This window comes from Equus caballus, chromosome 4, assembly GCF_041296265.1.
Source record: "Equus caballus isolate H_3958 breed thoroughbred chromosome 4, TB-T2T, whole genome shotgun sequence".
NCBI lineage: Eukaryota > Metazoa > Chordata > Mammalia > Perissodactyla > Equidae > Equus > Equus caballus.
This window is the reverse complement of record NC_091687.1, coordinates 11,979,496-11,993,462: the sequence shown is the minus strand read 5'-3', so window position 1 is coordinate 11,993,462 and position 13,967 is coordinate 11,979,496. Positions and strand designations below refer to the sequence as shown.

General features: G+C 40.2%; 1 protein-coding gene across 18 annotated transcripts in view; it reads right to left on the bottom strand.

The window, feature by feature from the left end:
• Positions 1-13,967, bottom strand: part of SUGCT (succinyl-CoA:glutarate-CoA transferase) — a 749,025-nt gene that overhangs the window by 146,456 nt on the left and 588,602 nt on the right. The gene's annotated exons all lie outside the window — the stretch shown is intronic.

Here is a 13,967-nt window from a genome sequence, read left to right as displayed (position 1 = left end):
TGTTCCACATGTGAAAAAGTTTGTCTTTATTCTGAGCCCAATTCTCTTCCCTATGACATCTGTTCGTCCTAACTCTGTCCTCCGAAGGCACATCCCTTGCTAAGTTAACCATGGATCTGCGACTTCTCCTAATAAACATGCTTGGCACAGGACATGATTTCAAGGTCCTTGCTCTGCTGGTGGCTCTCTCCTTGAAGAACAATTGGTCACCCGCGCCTCCCCCAGAAATTATGCTGTGCAGTAGTCTGACAGGGCAGGGTGCTGGATGTCTGTTTGGATGCCTGATTAGGTGTTTCCATAGAAAAAGGAATGGCATAAATATATTAGATGTAGTATGAATGTGTCACCAGCAGCATCAACCATAACATGAAAGCACGGAGATTACAATACGGCAAACACAACATTATTTGAAAGTAAATGAACTAACTATATGGCCCAGTTTTTAAGCACTCAGCATGGTCTTGATAGCAAATAATCTTTTAAAAAGCATCACGTGGTCTTGGTCATGTTGAACATACCTGCTTCCTAGACACGGTGATGGAAAGATAAGGTGGGTCCGCGGGCTCTTTAAAACATGTTGGTTGTTGGCATCTAGCTGTCTCAACAAACTAAACTCCTGGATGGTTTTGCTCCCTGGTCAAAAGGTGACTCCCAAGGTGGCCTTGGGAAGTTGAAACGTCACCCTGATGTCCTTCATAGAGATCGAGAGTCCGAAGGGCCATCAAGGACCCCAGGAAACTCCTGGGAAGTTGTCCAGGGCATGAGAAACAGTCTCGATTTCCTACAGACTGACTGCCATGACCCCTCCAGGAGCAGTTACTGCCTCTTCCGCTGAAGCTGTGGAAAGTTCTGAGAAATAGGTCATTAAGCAGCTTGAAGCCCACTGCCTTGGACTCTTACCTGCTGAACAGACTTGAGCTGGAAACATTCTCTGGGCGATGCTCTGCGTTGCTTTCTGCCCCTTGATACTCCTCCCTGACTTCTTCAGAGCCCGGGACTCGGGACTGTGCTTAGAAGACGCGGAGCTGGTCTGGTCCTCTCTCTGTGCTGCAGGCCCAGGCACTTGCTTGACTTTGCCGCGAAATCAATTCTTGCCTTTTGCTCAAGTTTTGAAAAGTAGGTTCTGCCTTCTTCCCTGGGGCTCAGTTCTGCCCCTAAAACCATTCTGGCAGCCTTGTTCTTCCAGGATATGGGAAAGTCAGTGAGTCCATCTTGCTCTTGCCTTTGTCTTTCTTTTACTAGGACTTGACTTCTGCTCCCAAATACCAGCCCTCTGGCCAAGCACAAGAATTTACCTGAGGTCCACTGAATGCTATTTGCTAGGATTCTGTGAGGTTCCTTGAACATACGATCTCTGCTTATGTGTTTTGTCACTGCCTGTCAGGGCACCTTGCCATCTCTATGACACCATATTTACCAGTTATCAAGCCCCACCTGGTGGGTTAGCGTTCTTTTCACTGCCCATAAGCAGGAGGGTAGACCCAGAGGTGGGTGTGCCATCCCTCTGACCCACACCAGGGTCCCTGTCCAGTTCCCGGTTCTCACATCATTGGGCTGTTCTGTCCTGCTAGCATGACCAACCCTGCCACTCTCCTCTGTGGTATGACATAAGACCCAGGCATCCCATGAGAGATCCTTTGAATGAATGGCATTTTGAAAAATGCCCCATTAAGATAGTGTTTGGAGACCCAAGCCTTAGGAATACCATACAGTTTTTTTTAATATCACATGATTTACATTCTATAGGCATACCTTTTGTGTATAGAAGTACATAAGGAGGGTTTTTTTTTCAAGTACAGAAATTAATATTATACCTTTTATTAGAAAATTCTATGAAGAGACCACCTATATTATTAAAAAGAAAAAAATTAGGAGGTTGATCCCTACTGGTGTATTTGCTTTTACTATTGTGGTTTAGGTAAACATTTCTCTTTCTTTGCAAAATACAGACTTAAAGGTCTTAAGTCACCACAACATTTTCAAAAGCACAAACCAAGTAAATAAGCTAGACAACACATAGTCAAACATTTCTTGCATTAGATGTAGAGATATTGCAGTTATATAATCATCATCATTATAATAAGGTCTCCTTAAGTATGAACTCCAGTTTTCACGCCTACACTACTATGTCCAATCCATTGCCTTCATCCAACGTCGCTAAATTTCTCATGATGCAAAGTGGATGTCACAGATATGATAATAGCAATAACTAAGACTTATATAATAAGTAAAATGTTTGACACAGCATTTAAAAATATGCCAAGTAAAAACGCATACACCTCAAATTGCAAATATAGGCCAGGAGAACAGAATGAGGCTGCTTATACTAAAATATGCCTATCTGCTAAAGTCTAAAACTGGTTGATTTTCAAATTATCCAGGAGTTGTCTATATTTACCCTAATAAAGTGTCATAGGGAAAAAAATATTTGTTTCAAGGGCTTGATTATCACGAACATATTGAGATTTACATTTTTTACTGGAAAACTATAATACATTAATGCTGAAATTTGTAAGAATTTAACTATGAGAGAGAAAAGACTCAACAGGCATAGTGCCCATTTATAAGGATAGAATGTTGAATTTTGTTGTAACACCAGGATTGACACCAGGATTTGAATGGATAACATGCATTGCTTTTTCTTCACTTTTTTTGGGGGGTGTCATAGTTTCAACCACGTTATATTGGAATGTAAGAATAAAAAGTTACATTGTAACAGAGTTCCATTGTGTTTAAATAGAAGAACACTGTGAAATAAACTTTTTCCTTTTCCCACCTCACACCAAAGGTTAAATGTTGACATTTCCTTTCTTATATGTGAGTATTTAATAAGAGTAAAGAGGAGCCGTCCAAAGAAAATACATGGCTGAAAACTTAGAGGGTGATGCTTGATACTCAGGAAAAGCACAGGAAGAGCCGTGTGGTCAGAGGATTTCCCTGCATAGAAGAGAAGGCGCACAGGTTGCCTGGAGAGAAAGATTGAGACCAACTCAGAAACCGTTCAAATACGTGTATTCCTTCGATTTTTTGCACTCATAAATTGCAGTGTTTCCCCCTTTATTTGCCTTCCTTTAATCTTCTTTGTTTTTTCTTCCTATGCCCTTTTAAATAAAAACAAAGGAAACAAATGACAAGAAGGAGTCAAGTTTGCTTTTTGTATTGGTTTGGAAACCTCTGATTCTAAACAGTTAATTTTTCTTTTGGATCAAGTACTGGAATAGACGATATGGAGGCCCAAATGTAAGTTGGTTATGGTTGATTTCAGGGGAAACGCATGGCTTTTTTAAAATGGTGTGGCCCTGCCAGCATCTGTATGGGGCTCCCCGGATCCCAGGAGGAAGATCCAGGATGACTGATGGCAACGAGCCCAAGAAGCATCTTCAAGTGACGTTTGTTTCTGTTTTGTTGTGTTTTTTAATCAGAATCCAGTTCCATGGAGAATATCTTGTTATTCCAACTGAAATGGCAACCTCTGCTTTGGAGTTCCTATAATTTTAATTTGATTTAAGACCAAAAGTGTTTAAATGACAGCTCTTTTTTTTTTTTTTGGTCTTACTGGAAAATTTCACAATTAGAGAGGTAGAAAAATAAGCCAGAAAGAAAATTGTGTGTAAGTCACTGCAAATGAAGGGAAGTTAACTAATAAAAACTATTGCTGGATCTAAAATGCCAAATATGGAGTAAGCTGTCACTGAACTTTCTGAGGACTTAGGGGCCCTATGGCTATACATGGGCAAAGGAGACTCAGAAACACTGCAGCACCATTCTGATTCTAACTTGAGCGACCAAAAACATAAGGAACCTCTAAAATTGGAAGAATAGAGAAAGATGAGCTTCCAGCACCACCGGGGAGAAGCTCTCTCCCCAGAAAGGGCACGTTGCTCCAACCTGAGGCCTGCTTTGGAGAGCTGGGCATGAGTCCCACTGAAATCTTGCTCATGTCCAGGAAACTGACAGCTCACCTTGGACACCAGGGGGCAGACGGAGGAACTAGGACTGGTGTCACCTCTATTGGGAGTGTCCACAGGGAAGACGCTGTACCAGTTCAATACAGAAAACAGCTCCACTCAAACTCCATTTAAAAAATATAATCTTCAGGATTATATCGTTTTGTTCTTAGAGTCTATTCCACCCCACTCTCTTGAGTGATTTCAGAAGAATTGTTTAAGTAACATATATTTTTTTACCTTCCTTTCGGATCTGGTTTTTCCATCAGTACTAATATACCGTTTATACTTTTTTTTAAAGAAAAGAAGAGAGCATTATAAAGATAGCCAAAGAAGATGATATATATCATCTCTGCTAAGGTCCTGCTATGGAACTGAATTCTTTAGATTTGAAATGCGTTCCACGAATGTAAATGACATAAGCAGTCAGTCCTGATGGTTAAACAAGGCGGATGAGGTCACAGTAACACTGATGGGCTGTTTGTCTCAAATGTCCTATAAATAGGAATGTGAAATTAATTTTTTTCAATCTACAATTCTCTCTACTCAAGGAGAACACTCCTCAGTGGTAAGCTGAAGTAAAGTATTTAATAGAGAATGGTTAGAATTTGAGTTGTCATTTCCATGCTTGTAATATGGGAACTTCTAACTGAAACAAAAAGTATAGCAAAGGGCACATTTCCCAAATTTCCTGTAAAATGCACGACTGCTGGATGACACTTTTGGGGGAATTTTTTTTTTCATTTTCTAATCAAGTCGACTGCAATTACCTCCCCCTGCTGTATGTACGCTGTAGGACAGTTGGGAAAGAGGGCTTTACCAGAGGCCTGCTATTGTAACAGCTGGTGGCTTTGGCATTTTCACATAAACACGCAAGCCAAAGAGGAATTTCTCCTTTAAAATTGGCCCCATTTCCCCCTTCCTGGGACATTCCACAATGCCACCAACAATGAAGCGCTCAGAAAAGAGGAATCATTTCTGTTTATGTGAAAATAGATCTGAACTTCATGAAGCAAGGGAAGAAATAACAGAAAGCTTCTAAGACCACAAAGAGAAGTTATAATCAAATCTGGAAGCTGTTTGCGAGATCGGACAGAGCTCCTCCATGCACCAGCTCTGAATGCTCAGGGAGCTGGAGCCAACTGCCCTTTTTCTCTGTCCTGCCTCATTCACTCCCTGAGCAACCCCAGGCAAGCTGTTTGCTGAAGCCGTGCCACAGCATTATCTGGGTTAAGTGGGGGTAACACTCTTGTGACCAGCCACTCTCAAACACACGCAAACCATTTCACCCTCAGGAGTGCTTCTTATATACTAAGCCTTTGGCCTCTAAAGTTTATAAAAGCGATGATTCAAAAATGCCTTCAGGAGGCAGCATAGCATCGCAATAAAAGAGCACAGATTTTTCGAGTAAATCAGAGCTGAATGCAAATTCTGGGTCTGCAACTCACTGCTTGTGTGACCTTGGTCACATTATTTAATTTTTCTGAGGCTCAGTTTGCTCATCTGTAAAATGGGAATACTAATGTCTCCCTCAGAATGTTGATATGATGATTAGAGGCTATATATGTAAGACACTTCATGCATAATCACGTGCACTGTTAGCTAGTTGTATCGGGTGATCCCTATAGTAACTATCCTTATGATGCTTTACATTCACAGGGTGTATCTCCACACACAGTGTAACATAATGCATAGATTTATTATGATTCTTACCACCAAGGCTAGTACTGTAATTCAGCTTAAGAAAAAATATGTCTAGAGTTGTAAGCAACCCTAAGTGATTTTATCAGCTCACAATACTCTGTAGCAAATTAATGATTTTTCTCTAGTCTTCAATTTTTGCTCCTAAGAAACATGAAAATGTTTGCGTCCTTTTTAAAGAAAAAAAATTTGATGGCACCAGGATGTTATAAGAAAAAAAATGTATCACCCAGAGTCTTTAACCAAATAACTCAAGTGACTTCCCATTCGATGGTAGTCAAGTCACCCTTACTGGTAAAAACTGCTTCCTTAATAGACTTCAATTCAAGTTTCCCTTTTGGTGCTTAAAGCCTGTTTCTTCTCATTTGCCACATTAGGCAATTAATTGGGTATTTATAGGCGGCTATCATATAACCTACTGTCATCGCTACTCAGTCATACATCTTAAATTCTCCACATCTTGCTACTTAAATCCTACCCCTTAATCACCTCATCATCTTTGTCACATTTAAAAAATTTCCTTCCACTTAATCAGCCCCATTTTCTAGCTACAGTATGAACAATTGTGCAGAATTCTCCTAATGCAGCTTTACCGAGGCTCAATGAAGAGCAAGTGTTTTCTTCTTAAGTGATTCCTTTAGATCCCAGGATAGTTTTTGCTTCTAGTGCAAGAGCATCACCATGTGAGCTATTCCTGATCTGCACTTCGGTGTTGCCCTCAATTCATTTCCATTATTAGTGCCTTTCATTGTCGAACGAGGCTCTCACTGGTGGGGCTGAGCCAGCTTGGAGTGAAAGCACCCCACTACTGCCACTTCAGCCTCTCGGACCCCCAGACACCCCCGTGGCCATGCTCCTGGCTAACCCTCTCCTGTCCAGTGTTTGTGGGTGTTCGACCCTCATAGAAAAATAATAACCCTTTCTAATATGCCTCAGGACCCTTGCTCGCTTGAGCTAAGAAAAAAGAGAAAATTCTAACCCTCAGAGGATGGGCAGTTTTCTTGTTTGGCTTCCTCTCCCTTTGTTAGTGTAAACTAGGCAATTTCTCCAGTAAATGACCATTACACCCTGTCCCATCCAACTCCAAGGGACACATGCTCCCAGTGAGTGACCCACAAAACACTTTTCCGTGGGATCTTAATAAGAGCTCTGGGGGAAAAATGTTTCCACTGTCAAATAACTTAAGGAAACACAGCACTCAGGGTCTCCCTCTCAGAGACCCAAACGTGTCTTAGAATGTTCATGGTTCTGAGATATGCCAAGGTGAAGAAAATTCATTGACCTCTGTTTAATGCAGGTTTCCCAAAGTTCTTTGACCACAGAGTCATTTCTTGGTGGGACAACTATTAGGACTTCCAGAAACTGTAGGATCTGCAGAGTATATTTTGGCGACGCTGCACTGTATCACGGTCCTTCTCCAATTTCCCCTTAACAAACTGTTACCTTCTCATCTGTGATCTCTGAATTATTGTTTTCACCTGCATGATCTCTCAGAGACAATGCTGTTTTTGGAGGATGCCTTCACACTGCATGGTCTCCACTGACTTTATGCACAACATACTGATCCAAGAGCCCCTACTTCGAAGGCAGATAAAGGGGCTGGTTTGGCCTAACACACATATCAGCCAGCGACAGTCCCAGGGTCTCCCTGTCCCCACTGCAGCTCAGTTGATTGGTCACTGTCAAATGCTCCATTAGACTGAGTTCTTTGTCAGCCAGCACTTGGCACAGAGGAGACACTAGATAAATGTTTGTTAAACAAAAGAATGATTTGTTTTACTGTATTTCTTAGAGAAACATGCATGATTATTTCAATTTTTAATGTTTGAAAAATAAGTAATATTGTGGCTAGTTTTATTTGCCCCCACAAGTCATTGCTACTGTAGATATAGTCGAGTTTATAAATTATCTACAAAGTACTTCCAGTTACTCCTATGTGCTGAGCACTTGATACGTTATTATTTAATTATTGTAAGTCACAGTGAATTTTGATCCTTGCATTATAGATAGGACACATGCCACTGAGACAGAATAGGAAGGCATCTGTTGTCTCCAACTGTAAATTCCAGAGCCAGGTTCTGGGCTCAGGTCTCGCTGATTAAGCCGACGTGCTCTTTACTCAGGTTTTGTATGCACACCGCACATATATACCATATGTACACAGGAAAACAACATAGAAGTTAACTAGTTTTTTTTTAGTAATCATATTTTTATTGTGGTAAAATATATATAACACAAAATTTATCATTTTAACCTTTTTTAAACGTACAGTTCTGTGACATTAAGTACATTCACATTGTTGTGCAACCATCACTACTGCCCATCTCCAGAGCTTTTGCATCTTCCCCAACTGAGACTCTGTACCCATCAAACACTAATTCCCCATTCCTTTCTCCCCGAGCCCCGGGCTACCATCCTTCAACTCTCTGTCTCTATGACTTTGACTACTCTAGGTACCTCATATAAATGGAATCATACAGAATTTGTCGCTAATTAATTTTTAAATTCTTACTCTGGTCATAGTATCAAGCACTCACTTAAAAAAAAAAAACCATCTTCACTTTTTTACACCAACACAACATTGTTTGCAGTTTAGTTAATGTTGTTCAAAGGGATTTGGGCTCTAACTTTAAAACAAAATCAGTCCCCCCGCCCCGTGAGCAAGAGCAGCTTTGCCCACACAGCACCAGGGCCATGGGAAGACCACGGGAAAGTTGAGAAATCCAAATAGGTTGAGGTGGCAACTTAACTTCCTTAGTCTTTTGATGATTGAAATCTGCATTTACATCCCAAATATTTCTTTTTCCTCTTTCAAACTCCTTTTCTGTTAATGTGTGAAAACAGTGCAACTTGAGGGAAATGTAATCCACATGTTTTGGTGCATTTACACTTATAGGCTCTTGAGAATATCAAAATGGTCTAACAATGCCTTTTCTGATGGCTTTTTTTTTCCACAGAAACACAATTATAGACTTTGTAAAAAAGCGAATTTAATCCTCAAAGTAGGTAGGCTCAATCTAAGTTCAAATTCTTGAAAGTTAAACATTCTTTAAATAGATTTCCAAGCTGATCTTTAAACAAAACATTTAAAATACTACATTAAGCAGCCTTTAAGTTAGAGACTAAAGTTGTAAGCTAAAACACTCAATAATTGGCTCAACTTTCCTTTTTGGCTCAACTTTAGGAGACAGCAGCAAATAGGGGAAAGAAGACAGATTTCAGAGATACCCAGACCTGGGTTTGAAGTGCAGCACCAATTGGCGTTGCAACACCCAGCAAGTCTCAATTTTCTCATCTGTAAAATGGACATCATAATGTACGGCTTACTGAAGGGTCCTAGAGATTAAACAAATTGTGTATATAAAGGGCTTATATATACACCATAGACAGAGAAATACTCAACAGATGTGTGCTTACATTCCCTGGTTTCAAATTTGAATGTTCCACGGCAATGATGCCATAAAAATCTATTCATAAAATATGTTTACATGCAGTATAGTGAATTGCATTTTTACTTTAAATTGAAAGAATAAAAAGATGGCTCTCAAGAAGACAAGGCACTAAAAGGTGAAGTGGTTTACTTAAGGTCACACACCAACTTGAAGGTCTAGTGACAAAGAGAAAGCAGACTCAGACCTGGCAGAGTTTATGGGAGCTCGACTGTGTGGAGGATATTCCTGAAATCTATGTGGGGTCATGCTTCTCTATCTTTTTGTGGCTATAGCATCTTATTGGTACTTTTATTTCACCACATGTTCTCCTCAAATCCCCAAAATGTCTTGTTTTAACTTTTTCACTTTTAATTTAATTAAAATTAGATTTTTGCTTAATTGTTTGAAAAGTGCATGGCTTCTTGCAATAAGCTGGAGTACAGGGTTCATAGGAACACCTTCAATAGGACACAGGGTTCTGAGTATGTTAGACTAACGGGTTACCCACTCTGAGAGTCACGTGGCTGCTGTGACTTTCATGATGTTCTGATGAATGACACAGTGGGGAAGCACTTCAAGGTCTCTCATCCCTTCCCCTCTGTGCGGTGCCCTAATCTTCCTCAAAGGATGAACCCAGAGACACAGTGACTGTTAATGCCCCACCAGATAAAGAAATGACAACATGGAGATATGGTTGCATAAAAGCTGATACACAACTGACACACAGAAGACAGCATTTGCTCCTGCTGAGAAGGAGATAAGCAATGAGTCCCACAGACCCAACTCGGGGCCAAATAAACCCTGAAGGACCGGAGGTGATGTGATAAGTGGGATATTGCACATAACCCATTGGTTATATGAACATATCTGGAGGTTCTTATTGAACTTGTCAAAAGTTACTTTAGTGGAGTCATTTTAAAATGTAGCCAGAGCTGCCTTTCCAGAGAAACTGCCTTGTGTCCTAAACCAGACTGGGCCAAACCTTTTGACTGGGCCAAAATCACAATTGTGTTAGTAGCAATTATCGGAGAAGTCAGCAGGAAAACAGACATCCTAATCACAAAGACTGATGCTTATGGACTTTCTACCTGAAGACAGAATCAGTAACCAATTGGGTAGAGCCAAGAATACTGAACTTGTCAGCGCCAATCACCTCTTCTAAAAATATCTTACCTCAGCTTCCTCCTTTTTCCCATAAAAACCCTGAGCCCCTCTCCTCTAAGCAGGACACTCACTGGGTTTCTGCCTGGACCTGTGCTCCCTGATGGCAATTGTCTGGTCCCAAATATACCCTTTGCCTCTTAAACTAGTTTCTGTTTTTGTAGGTTGACAAATCCCTTTATTTCTTCACCTCCCGCAATACATATTAACATTAACATAGCACTGTGTGCCAGACCAAAATTAAACCATCATCCTTTTAAATAAAAAGATGGCTTACTCCACTGATATTTTCTCTGGCTAAGTCTTCTCAACAGGAGCATACCTTGACATCTCAAAGAACCATATTTAAAGAAAACAATTTTTCTATGGTATTCAGCCCAACTGTCATCTCTTCATGGACCAAAGAGCCCCTACTTCGTGAAGCTAGAGGAGAACGAAGCAATCCCTCTTTCAGACAAGACTGAAAGACCCCTTCTCCAGCCATGAATAAACCTGGCAGTGAAGTCACACAACTCACTCCAGGCTGAAGCCCACTTGGAGGCAAAGACAATGTCGCTTCTCGATTATCCACGTTAACTCCATAAAATGGAAATCCAAACTGGAAGACAATTTTTAAATTTGAGTATTTAGCTATCACATGGTATCTGATTTTACTTCTCCAGCCAGTTTACATGCCTAATTATATTTAATTAATTTATTCTCTAACGATCCATCACAAAGTCAATACTTAAATTTGATCCAGAAAAAGACTTCTCTGAGTACCCTATGAAAGTTAGCTGCAGCTAATACAGCAAGGACTGAAGAATTGATCCCAGAAAATTTCTGAACCACCTTCTAGGCAAAAACCAGAAAATGTTTCATCATCGAAATTTCCACTGTTTCTGTGGCTTTTTGGTTTTGTTTTTTATTTTGTTTTGATGTCTAGGTTTGGTTCAACATTCAGTGGCCCACTCAGATGATTTCAAACACATCTCTAAGCCCAAGGGTCATTCTGGGTAGTGATACTTGGGAAAACACCGCCAACAATGCATAGCCAATTAAATATACACCCAGGAAAATTCTTTAGCCTAAATATCACTTTCTAATAGTGAAAACTTACTCTGTACCCCAAAACTTCACCGAAAACTGAGAACTGATTTACAACAAGAGTTTCTTGTCTATTAGACATATCACTTACCTTAGCATCTAGGTTGTTGGGGACATGTTGAAAAGGAACAACTGAGTTCTTGGCCACTTTCCCAGTCCCAACTAACAGGAACATGAATTCCCTGAGCATGAAAGCCCAGGTCTCATGAAATATTTCTTCCTCATGGCACAGATAAACATAGTTGATGGAGATCCCTAAGTCATATCGGCAACAGTAACTTGGCTCCTAGGGTTTCTCCGGTTCCTGAAGGAAAGACCTTCCTGGGGATGCGATTCACTCCTCCTGTTTATCCTTGCCCTCCTAGGAAGGAAAGTCACTGTGCTATTCATTTCTGACCGAACGGTAACAATGTCTATGATCCTGCGTGTCTGTAACAGGACTTCCAGAGAAGGCTGCAGGCACTCGTTGTCAAATCATCTGAGAATATACTGATTTATTTAACTCTCAGTGCATTGCCACGAGTTAAGAGTTTAATAAAGTTAAAAATAATTGAGTACTTTGGGAAGTACCGTGGCTAGTCTTATTTGAAAACTAACTTCCCTGCCAGCTTCCTCTCATTCTGTTGACAGACTGTAGAACCTTGCTTTCATCTCTTTCCTCTTTTTACAGCTTAACCTGGTCCCTGAAGGAGTATGCTCTTTCTAGAAGACGGATTACGCACTATACACAACATGAAAACTTCACACACTCTTCCTGTTGTCATCTGAAAGATTTTTCTACCTGGAAGAAATAACTTATTTCACTTTTCATTCTCGGATTGGTTTTATTTAGAATTCCTTATGAGGATCAACATATCTAAACATTATGGAGGGACATACGCTGAAACTTTGTTTCCTCTTAATTTTTCTTTTTCCCTAGTGGGATTTATGACAGCTTTCTCAATTGCTGTTATCCATCATAGAAACTTAAATGCACTTCGAAGATACGTGATTTCAGAAACATTATCTAATTTTCTATCTAAAGGGAAGGAAAAAGCTAAAAGTAACAGGGCAAGGTGAAGGCTTGAGTAGCGTAGAAGAGGAAGGTTGGTAACCATGCAAGACACGAGGCGGTCACCCCATTTCATGTACTTCACACTGGAAACAAACTAAAGAGGTAAATAAGTCTCTTTCAGATAGCTTCCACGGGTAGCCAGTGAGTTAAAAAAAATGCATAATTCTTAAAATTGTCACAAATCACCTTTTCAATTATTTTTCATCTAATTCTTTCTTATTCTAATAATCATCCAGAAAACATCTATTAAGTACTAACTTGGCTTAGAGGGTGCCGGTTAGATTTTTTAAAAGACAGCATTTTTGCCTTCCAGGAGCTTACAAAAGAAAGGTGTTTTAGATCATCAACTATAAAAAACTTGTAAAACATTCAGAAATACAGTATGTTAGATAATCAAGTAAAGAAGTACATTTAACTTTTGAAAACTTCACTCTAAAACCCAAACATCAATATTCTAATAATTTGCTTTGAGCTACATTAATTCATAGTGGTAACTGCTCTTCCTGCATCCAAGACCCACTAGCCAAAAATTGTTGTAGGTTCCAAATAGGAATATTAAAATATTATGGGGGAAAAAACTAAGAAAACTTCTATTTAAAGGAACTTGGAGCTGCTTTCTGAAAAACACAGATCAGGGGACCAGCAGGCATGGGCAATTCAACTTAAAATCATTTCACATGCATAGAAGACTGCTTCCCTTTCCCAACGCTGACACATTCACCACTAAAATACTTCCCAGAAGGGCTGCTGGAATCATATAACCACAATGCACATTCACAGGGAAGTATCGGAAAAAGGTTCCAGTGAGAAACTTTATAGTTACACATCAAACTCTATTTCAGTGACATCCTTTGAAGTCTGGAAGTCAGCACGAAGCCTGTTTTGGCACCTACACAGTACATGGAAGGACAGCCTGTTCCACTGTGGCTACAAGGCCAATGGCCAGCAGTATTACAAGAAGAAGATGCAAATGCTGAATGGCTCAGTGGAAACTGGCAGTCATTTGAAACGCGATAACTAACGTAAGATCTTTCCACTCAAGTCACAAATAAGCTAAAGCTTAAATAATGGCCAATCTCTTGTTAAAGAAATGTTGTGGTATGAACTTGAATGTATCTTTTCATTTTAGTAACTGGCAAACACAAATTTTTATCAATTTCATAGTTTAAACTTCAGGACACTATGAGTTTTGCAAAAATCTTCAAGCGAGTTAGAAACAATGTAGAAATTTCCCCTAAAAGCAATCAATGAGAACATCTGCCAAACCAGGTTTGCGGACTCTTCTGAGTCCTTCCTTCACCCACGGAGGGAAGAGATCTCAGAAACCTCAGCCTACTTCTCCAGTAACTTTTGATTGGTTTTTAATTTACTCATTAGCTCTAGTTTAGGTTGTATTCTTCTGGCCTCTGGCTACCTCTCCAGGGTAACTGTGAGCCCTTCTTCATTTGAGCCCTTTTTTAGCTCCTCCAGCACACCAGAACTCAGCGCCTCCTCATTGCTCCCTCGGCACACACCAGTTTGGCCCAGCTGGCAATTGGTCATTGTTCACATGTCTGTCTACATTTCACTTCTCAGGGTAACCTGTCC